Here is a 10287-nt window from a genome sequence, read left to right as displayed (position 1 = left end):
GGGACTTTTGATATTCTAACTCAATAGCATAATTCAAATGCATTGATTATTCTTTGGTTTTCCTCATTAGGTGTACCTATACACAATTATGTGAAGATGCATAAAATTGATATGGTTAAAAAGTGACACTCATTTAAAAAAAATTTTCTAAAGGTCTTTGATCTTTGTTTTTTACCATTCATGAAAACATTACTCCAGACAGACTCTTCATACTAAGGTCATTACTATGACCACTACCCCAGCAGGATCATCACAGCGCGGAGAGAATGAGTCAAGGTGGAACACCCTCATCATGTGTAAGAGCCTAGAACACACAAGCTACTTAGAACTAACTAAATTTCTAAATATGGCAATTGATTTTGGACAATTTGAAACTTCATTTAATTTCCATTTATGCAAAATTGAAATTAGAATGTCATTCTAAAAAAGGTTTCATGTGGATTAATTTATGACTCAGTAGTTACCAACTGGCAACAACTAGTTTTGAGCAGCTCAAACCCAATGGCCCTTCCTCCAAAGAAAGATTAAACTTCTGTTCCCAGAAATATTTACAGACCTGTAAGCCCACATTCTGTCGTCTAGTGTTATTATTAGTCAGAATGGACTCGATGGCAGTGAGAGAGGAATCCTGTTTTTAAGGTGTCATCCATTCCATGCTAATGAGTTTGATTTTGTTTTGCTTTGGCTTTTATCTTGCTTTTATATATATAGTTATTTCTAGCTGGTGTCGAGTTGACCTTTGATTCATGAGGATCCTGTGTGGGACAGAGTAGAGCTCCTTCACTGATTCTCTTTGTTGTAGCCTTTACCAAAGCAATTCCAGTGGCCTTTTCTTCTGAAGAGCTGCTTGCTGGATTCCATCAGTCCACTTTCAGGTGAGACGACAACTGTGAACATCTTGTGTCACTTAGTCTATTTGTATAAGAGGGAACTTCAACATTTTCATGAAAATATTCCAATATCTTTTAATTTCTATTTTTCATAAATTTTAATCCCCCTCATACATGTGCATATATATAGCATAGTTTTATTTTGATTTTATACTTAGTTTTTCAGATAGTATGTCTTCAAATTGGTGATCAGATTTACAGGCTTAGTTCTTGAGCATTTAAGATATTGGACCAAATTGCATAAATAAGGATAATTTTTGTTTCTTTATTTTTATTACCTTGCTAAATTTTATTGTAAACATCTGATTGTATTCTGCTTACAGCTATAATAAACTAGCTTGTATCTCACTATCTTGCATTCTAGGCTAATTAGTGAGGCTGGATTAAATACCAAAGATAATGTGTTCAAGGTAATTTAGAGTTACAAGCAGTCATGAAATAAGGAACCAAAACCCTAGAAGGAAAGGAAATACATTACAATGAGTCACATGCTCTATTCTTGTTTTTCCCATGAGGACCTTGACAGTTGTGCTGACCAGAGCTATTAAACCAAATGAAGCATCTGAAACACTTGAAAGATGAATCTTTTATTCAACAATATTTCCAATATGCTGGTCATTTTTTGCTTATTTCTTCAAAGAAACCCAGTAATAACTGATTTGTCAATAAGCTGGAGACATCAGGGAGCTGATAGAATTTTAAAACTTTAAGACATTTTTAGAAAATGAATGACTAACTTCTCATTAGCCATCTCTGTGCATTCATTATTGATCTCACCAAAACCTTTTAGTTAATAACCACATTTATAAAACTTAAAAAATAATATGTTGATTGGAGAAGTGGACATATACTCTGATTCCAAAATTGTCCTTGTTTTAATATGCTTATTGCTTACATTTTCACATTAACCTCTTTCCAAAGATGCCCCAATGGGATAACACATTGTATTAATTTATGTTTAAATTTTCCTTGTGTACTTGAGGGGAAACTCTGTCCTTCACACACAATTTATCTGTTTCCAATTTTATGAAGGCCAGGATCCCTTTTACTTGCCATAATTTTCCAATTGTCACCTTTCTTCCCCCAAATCAATGTCCCTTATCCCTTTCATAATTGATTTAGATCCTCATTCTCTAAGGATGAGGCACTGATTAAAGTACCAACTATATATTTGTAGAGAAAACGTATTCAAATTTCAAACACTTACATTAAAGTGACTTTTAAAGCAGGCTGACTGTACACATTAGATTCATAATGACTAAATGGATACATATTTTTATGTGAAGCTACTTTAATGATTTTGCAATCTCTTGAAAATTCAAAATGTCAAGATAAAAAGTGACCTTTTAAGAATATATTTTATTTTGACTCTTTTGACACCAGAAATAAGCAGTTACTTGAGGATCTGTGTTTCCATGACATTCAAATTTTGAATATTTTTAATGAACCTAAGATCCCAGGGAGTTGACATTGCATTTCACAATCTCTGAGCACTGATCCATGTTCTTCTCAATCCGGTATAATCCCTCCACATATTCAGAATGCCCTAAAAGCTCCACAAAATCTTCATCATGGGTAATTACAAGAAGCTGGTATTTCCCTGCTGGGAGCAGCTTGTTATTATCTCAAAAAGAGCATGCACGAAAAAAAAATTTTTTTAAATAGAATAAAAAAAGAGCATGCACAAGCGACTCAATGATCCCTCTGTCCAGATTTTTAAAAGTATAATGTATTGTCAGAAACTATTATAAGAATATAACTATGATACCAATATCTCTTTTATGATCAGTAGCTGCAACACGTTTTTAAACTGAGTTAATTTTTATATGAATTCAATGTAAATTTTGAAGAGAAAAAATCATGTAAATTATTAGTAATATTTATTGGGAGTCTCTAGCAAGACAAATTAGGGAGCTGGTAAAATGTGCTAATTAGTTCTCTTTTATTGTTTTTGACTATAACACTTGTAATTATTTCAAAGCCCTGTATATGTTCTCAAAAGAACTTTAAATTATTAGGATTTCTTACTTTTTAAAACTATTGTTTCTATGGTAACCAAATGTTATTTATTCACCGAAGTCCATGGGTGGTGAAAGCACTTGATCGCTAACCAAAACATTGGTTGTTTGAAGTCATTCGAAGGGGCCTTATACGGAATTTCTGACAATCTGCTTCTGGAAGCCTGGAAGCTCATATAAAATGCAATTAAAAGTTTGCATCACGTGGAGTCACCATGAGTCAGAATACACTCCAGGTCATCAGTTCCTTTGGTTTTACTGTGTTTTCTTATATCATCTACCTGTACAAAACCCTTGTACTTACATTTATCAGTGTTTACAAACAGTCTAACAATGAAATCATTGTTTATCGATGGTTAGAGTACTTTATGTCAAACTGACAAAAGTAAAACTTCCCTGCGTGAACTAATTTGGAGCAACTTGTTTTCCTACTTGCCCGTTCTTGAAGGAACTTGACATTTCCCTCCTATCCAAAACTGTAGAAGAAATGAAATTCATGAACCATGTGATTTTCTTACCTACACCGTAGTATATATTGCCTTAGATGAATCTGCTGCACAAGGCCTCTTTAGAAAATGGAGAAGCAAAGATATCACTTTGAGAGATAAAGTGTGCCTGACCCAAGCCAGGGAATTTTCAATTGCTTTCAATGTGTGTAAAAGTTGGATATTAAAACCAAGGAAGAATCAATGCACTTGTATTGTGACACTGGTGACGAATGCTGACAAGGACAAACAGAGTTGTCTTGGAAGAAGTAAGGCTAGAGTGCTCATTAGAGGCAAGGGTGGCAAAATTTCTTCTTACAGACCTTGAACGTGCTCTCAGAGAAACCCCACCCTGGAGACAGCATGCTTAGCAAAATGGAAGGTCAGCAAAAACGAGAAAGGTCCCCAATGCAAACCAGTGGCTCTGAATGTGGGCGCAAGGAAAGGATGAAGTATGAGGATGGGGCAGGGCTGGAACGTATTTCATTCCATTGTGCATAGGGTCACTATGTGTCCGGACAGGCTCTTCGACACCTGACAACCACAATAACAAACCACAATAATCGAATTTTCAAAACACATATGCTATTTAGGACAATTCACCTTGTGCCATGACAATATTTAGATCATTGAATTTGCTTCCTAATTCTGTCAAGAAACAGTGGAGGACCCTTAGATACTTAAAACTCTTGGGCTAAATGTAGTCATATTAAAAATGAATGGTTTATCCAGCAGAATCTGGATTGTTTTTAATGATGTCATTAAACGAATTTATGAAGCCCTCTGCTGTGAATAATACCGCTGTTAGCTGTTGTGATAAATTGTCAAGATGATTACAACTATCTATCTGTAAATGAGTCCACTGCTGGTAGATGGGCTCCCTCCATTTGAACTGTTCTGATGCTTACCCCCGGTTCTCGATGTCTGCACATTCTGTTTTGAGGCTCACAGCATAGTCAAGTTCTCCTGCTGAACATAAACCATCTTGCGGAACACCCATACCAGCACCAAACGCTGAAGCCATGACGAAACGAGAGGACACGCGGACATTGCGTAGTGCACACACAAATACAGTCACTCCTTTTCTCTGCTGGAATGAATTATAGTTGTTTTGCTTCGTCTGCTCCCTGGACAGACAAGATTTACGCACTAAAAGAGTTATTCGGTCTATCTAATCAAAAGCAAAGAATTGCTTTCTGAAATCATACAACCAAAGCATAAATCTAATAGGTCTTTCAAACACCCTTTGACTGAAAGGACCCGAGGACCTAGAAAGAGGAATAAACCCAAAGTTGTTCAACTAAAAGTAGGTTCTAGGTGGTTTTCGTCTGGATGATTGTGTTACTGATATCTGTCCAATTTAAACTACTCTGATGCCTTGAAAGAAGAGTTGGTGACCTAATGGCATAATGGTGCCATATGTGTTTATCTGCTAATCACAAGGTCAAGAGTTTGAAGCCATCAGTTGCTCCATAGGAGAAAGTTTTTAACTCCTTAAAGGTACAGTGTCAAAAATACACAGAGGCAATTTTCCCGTGTTCCAATAGGGTTCAATTATTGGTTTTATGACTTCTAGTATTATTTATATCCGAATACTTGTATATAAATATATCATATTGTGGTGACTTGTGTGTTGTTGTGATGCTGAAAGCTAGGTCACTGGTATTTCAGACAACAGCAGGTCACCCAAAGTGAACAGATTTCAGCACCTTAACAAATAAATTGCAAAGAAAAAATAAGTTGTCCACATCAGAATTAGCTACTGGAAACCCTGTTTTATAGCATCAGAACATTGAAAATTACTGAGCTCAAGAAATGCAGCAAGTGTAAGGGTGTCCCAAGGCCATTTTGCTGTACACAGAGGCACTATGAATCGTGAGAAATTTCATGGCAACTAAATAAAACATCAACAATTGAAGCATTATTTTCCCCTATATATTACTCTTATGAATATTTTACACTGTATTTTACTTTAAAAATTAGGAACACATTTCAGATTCTCTTTTGACATCCACGTTTACCTTTTCTTTTCTATCTGCTTAATGACTCTGCCTCCTTCATGAGGGATGTTCTTCTGGCATCCACAGCTCCTCAGGCCTCCCGTCAATAGTGTTTAATGTAGCAAATCTGTTCTTGAGATATTCTCAAAATCCAGGTGGGATTGATTCAAAGCCTTAGTGTGGCACTCACAGACTTTTAAAACATTTTTCAGCTTCACCCTGAACTTACATATAAGCAATTTATGGTTTGTGCCATAGTCACTCCCTGGCCTGTATTTAGCTGATGACATTGAGTTTCTTCATTGTCTCTTCCCACAGATATATTCAGTTTGGTTTCCATGTACTCCATCTGGAAAATCTCTTAAGCAAACTCACAGCTAATGCAAACGAGTTTATGGAAAGAAGTGCTTCTGGGGATGAATCTTGCATTTATCAATCTGACCCAGAGAGCAGAGTTCAATAAAATCAGTGTCTTCTTAGCAGCTATGCTGGGCCATTTGTGCTCAAGATGGAGAAATCTGTTCAGGAAGTTATGATCATTTGTCATTAGGGTCTCAAGGGGTAAGCTTGAAATATTTTCTCAAAGGACACAGGAAATCATAGGAGGTTATTATGAAGAAGTTTTGGGGAAAAACTATCTTAGTTAGTGAGAGTCCAGGAAAGCTGCATCCAGGAATAGATTCCATCATACGTGCCACACATGTGCATTGTCAAGTGCAGCAATGGTGGTCCTAGGAAACCTTTGTTGGGAAACAACTCCATTCACCCTACACCCGTGGTCTTGCCACTCTAGATTACTCTATGTCCCTTTGAGGACCACAGAACTTAAAGAAGAACATTCCAAGTGATTTCAATTCAAATCCCTAAAGGATCCCAAAAGTTTCCATCAGGGGATAATATAAAATTAAGAATAAAAAATATTAAGATAAGAAATAGAGACATAGAAAGAATTATATTAGAAGTGTGTAGACCTGGTTTTACGTCTACAACATTGGGAAAGACTAAATTTATAGTTGGATAATTGTTTTTAGTAAAGGTCTTTATTATTTCATGGCAGTACTCTTTGATTTACAGTCATATAGTCTAACTTCTCAAATTATTAGCTTAGCGTTAAATTAAATAATCACAGTGAAAACTCACAAGTATGGTTGATTGATTAAAATACAACTATGTGAGCAATGCCATATAACTAACCTTATATAAATAGCAATAGCAAGATTTTCAATGTCTATGAAAATACTCAAAATAATGTATTGATTGAAGGAGAATATATAAATAAACCTATAGGCATGCCATTTGGGGCACAAATCTGTTAGCATTATTGTGACAAACATAAAATAATGGGAGTCTATAAGTGAAATTGTGTAATGAAAGGAGTTATCATGAAGCTAGAGTATAATTAGTATAGGAATTATTTTTGCTAGAAGAATTTTCCCTTCGTGATGGCCCTCAACAAGATGGATGGACACAGTGGCTGCAACAATGGGCTCAAATATAAGAGCAATTGCGAGGATGGCACAGGATGAAGCAGTGTTTCATTCTGTTAAACAGTTGTGTGAGTTGGAACTGACTCATGTCATCTGACTCATGTCATCTGACAATAATAATAATAACCAATGATAATGTATTGACTATCTATAAAAGTACCACTGCTTGTATTGTATTCTGGAAAGTGATATGCAATGATGGAAATAAAATATATATGCCTCCATACATATATCTGTGACATATATGTGTATATACAGTAGAAATCTCAAGAAGATTTTAACCCAATTTTTGGATGTAATTGTCTAGTACTTAAACTGTTCAGTGAAGTTGTCTTACATGCTCTGGAGCAAGGCCATTGCAGAACATTCCTCCTATTACTTTCAATTTAGACCATCAGTTATGGTCCATTTACTGAGTGGTGAAATCAGAGCAATTGATTCTTCTGAATCTCTGCCAGCTATACCCCATAAAGCTCACCCAGACTTTGTGCATTCAGCTGAGTATTATTTTTGGACTTCAACAGGAATTGCTCTACCATCCACTGAACAGATATGGCTTTAGAGTGAGGGTCATAATTTGAAAGCTGAAATTGCTCATGTAGGTCACATGTCACCCTTTAGAAAATTAGAGCTAGAAATTCACTCCAATTAAGGCCATTAGAGTATGCACCACCTATAACTAGGCAATTTTTTATTCTTCCATGAGATCCATGTAAGTGTTGTTTTTTTTCCATGGGAGCAATACATTTTCATTAAGAGATGATTTTATAAACACTATAAATTCATCAATTATTCAATCCCTTTAGTAAATATATTGAATTTTCTGTGTCACATACATACACACTGCTTCCAAATCTAGGTACCATAATTAATCTGAGAAATCATTTACAAAATTATTTATGGAGAAGCAATCTATATAAGACATTTAACTTCTAGAATTATACTATGCCTTCATCTTTCTGTATTATTGTGGCTTGTATATCGCTGGGAATTTGGAGGCAATGCTACTAGCTGTTTCAATGCAGCAGGGGTAAAAATGGTGAACAGCTTTCAGCTGATCTCTCTCTCTCTCTCTCTCTCTCTCTCTCTCTCCTTTCTCTCCGACACACACACACACACACACACACTCTTGCAGCTGCACTTCTTGAGACAGCAGATTACGAATAAAATAAGACAAATTAATTGCTGAGGATTTGTACTTGAAATCCTTATGAATATTGGGAAAACTTTATCGGTCAGAGTGTAGAAAGAAGATCCCCTCAGGTTGGAAGATACTCTCCTTATGATAGAGCAGAACGAATGCTTCCAAGTACAGTCAATCTCAGTGATGTGGATGGAGTGAAGCTTTTGAGACCTTTATTCACTGATGCAACACGGCTCATAATGTGAAGAAGCAACTGCAAACATTCATTAGTAATTGGAATGTGGAATGGGTGAACCATGAACCTAGGTAAATGAGAGTTGTCAGCAATGAGGTAAAATGCATATGATCTATATCTTAGTGATTGGTAGGTTAAATAGCTTGATAGATAAGTATCAACTATTTTAAAGAAGCCAATCATACAGTTTAGTATGCAGGCAATGACAAATTGAAATGGAATTGTCAAAAAGAACATTTCAAACAATGCCTTGAATTTAAAAAGCATATATGAGGGGATAATATCTACACATACAGTAGAATGAGCCCTAGTAATATAGGAAACACAAATTCAGTAGTTCAAAACCACCAGCTGCTCTCCCAGAGGAAGATGGCATTTTCTACTTATGTAAAGATTTGCAGTCTTGGAAAACCACAGCGGTATTTATAGTCTATCCTATAGAGTTACTATGTGGCGGAATAGACTTGATTGCATTGTGTTTGTATGTTTTGTTTGTTATTTTGTTATTGGAATGCAAGGAAAATCCCTTAATATGACTATTAATAACATTTGCCCACTAACCACCAAAGTTAATGATGAAGAAATGGAAGAATTCTAACTGGAAGCACTACTCCACTACGCCAGGAAATTTAGAAGACAGTACTTGGCCAACTGATTGTAAGAGATCATATTTATGCCCATTCCAAAGACTAGTGACCCAACAGAGTGCTCAAACTATAAAGCAGTATCATGGATAGCACACACAAGTAAAATTTTGCTTATGATCATCTAACAACAGTTGTAGCACTACATTAACAGAGAACTACCAGAGGTTCTGGCAAGACTTAAAAGAGGATGTGGAACAACGGATGTCACTGCTAATGTCAGAAGGAACTTGGCTCAAAGCAGAGAATTCCACAAAGATGTTGACCTCTGTTTCCTTGACTGTGCAAAGGAATTCAATTGTGTAGATTATAATAAACTGTGGATAACTTTGCAAAGAATGGGAATGACAGAATACTTCATTGTGCTCGTTGAAAACTTGCACATGGATCAAGAGGCAGTTGTGGGAACAGAACAAGAGAATTCTGCATAGTTCAAAAATCAGGAAAGTTCTGCCTCAGGATTGTATCTTCTTACCATAATTGGTCTATCTGTATGCTGAGCCAACCATCAGAGAAGCTGATTTTATGAAGAGGAATGTGGCATCGGGATTGGAGGAAGGCCTATTAACAACTTGCCATAGGCAGATGACAAAACCTTGCTAGCTGAAAGTGAGGACTGGAAGCACCTGTTGATGATGTTCAAGGAATACGACAACTGCAATTTAATGTAAAGAAGACCAAAATCCCCATAACTAGATTGATAGGTAGCATAATGATAAATGGAGCCAAGATTGAATTCATCAAGGATTTTTCTTGCTAGGATCCACAATCAATGTTGATAAAAGCAGCAGTTAAGAAATCAAAAGAGTCCACAGCTACTGGTCTGTAGCCATTTTTCTGGTAGCAATTGCGGCATTCCTCTGTGGAAAAGAAAGTGCTACCCAGTGTAACACCTCTCTTTCCCAGCAAAATGAAAAGTTGGGCATATGTGTGTGACAGACAGAGGGAAAAAAAAGAAATCAAAAGACACATTGCATTAGGTAAAACTGCTGCATAAGACCTTGTCATAATTTTGAAAGGCAAGATGCTACTTTGAGGACAAAATGTGGGCTTTTCCCAAGCCATGGCTTTCACCATGTGAAAGTTATGCATGTGAAAGTTTTACATTGACTAAGGAAGACCATAAAAGAATAGATGCATTTGAATTATGGGACTGGGGAAGAATACTGAAAGTGCCATGGACTGCTAATGGGAGAAACCAATCTGCATTGAAAGAAGGAAAGCCAGAGTTTGCTCCTTCGAGGAAAGGTTGGAAAGACTTAGTCTTGCAAACTTGGAATATATTGTCAGTAGAGACATGTCCCTAATGAAAGATATTATGCTCAGTAAAGTGGAGGGGCAGTGAAAGAAGGAGAGCCCTCAATAATAAGAATTGACATCAATG

The 10287-nt window shown here is 36.2% G+C and overlaps 1 non-coding gene across 1 annotated transcript; it reads left to right on the top strand.

The window, feature by feature from the left end:
• Positions 1-9710: 9710 nt before the first annotated feature.
• On the top strand, positions 9711-9848 carry LOC142442164 (small nucleolar RNA SNORA41). Its single transcript, XR_012783396.1, has one exon. It is a non-coding gene; the product is annotated as a small nucleolar RNA SNORA41 (small nucleolar RNA).
• The last annotated feature ends 439 nt before the right edge of the window (positions 9849-10287 follow it).

The sequence above is a fragment of the Tenrec ecaudatus genome, chromosome 2 (assembly GCF_050624435.1).
Source record: "Tenrec ecaudatus isolate mTenEca1 chromosome 2, mTenEca1.hap1, whole genome shotgun sequence".
NCBI lineage: Eukaryota > Metazoa > Chordata > Mammalia > Afrosoricida > Tenrecidae > Tenrec > Tenrec ecaudatus.
The sequence above is the reverse complement of the archived record's forward strand: the minus strand, read 5'-3'. Positions and strand labels throughout refer to the sequence as shown.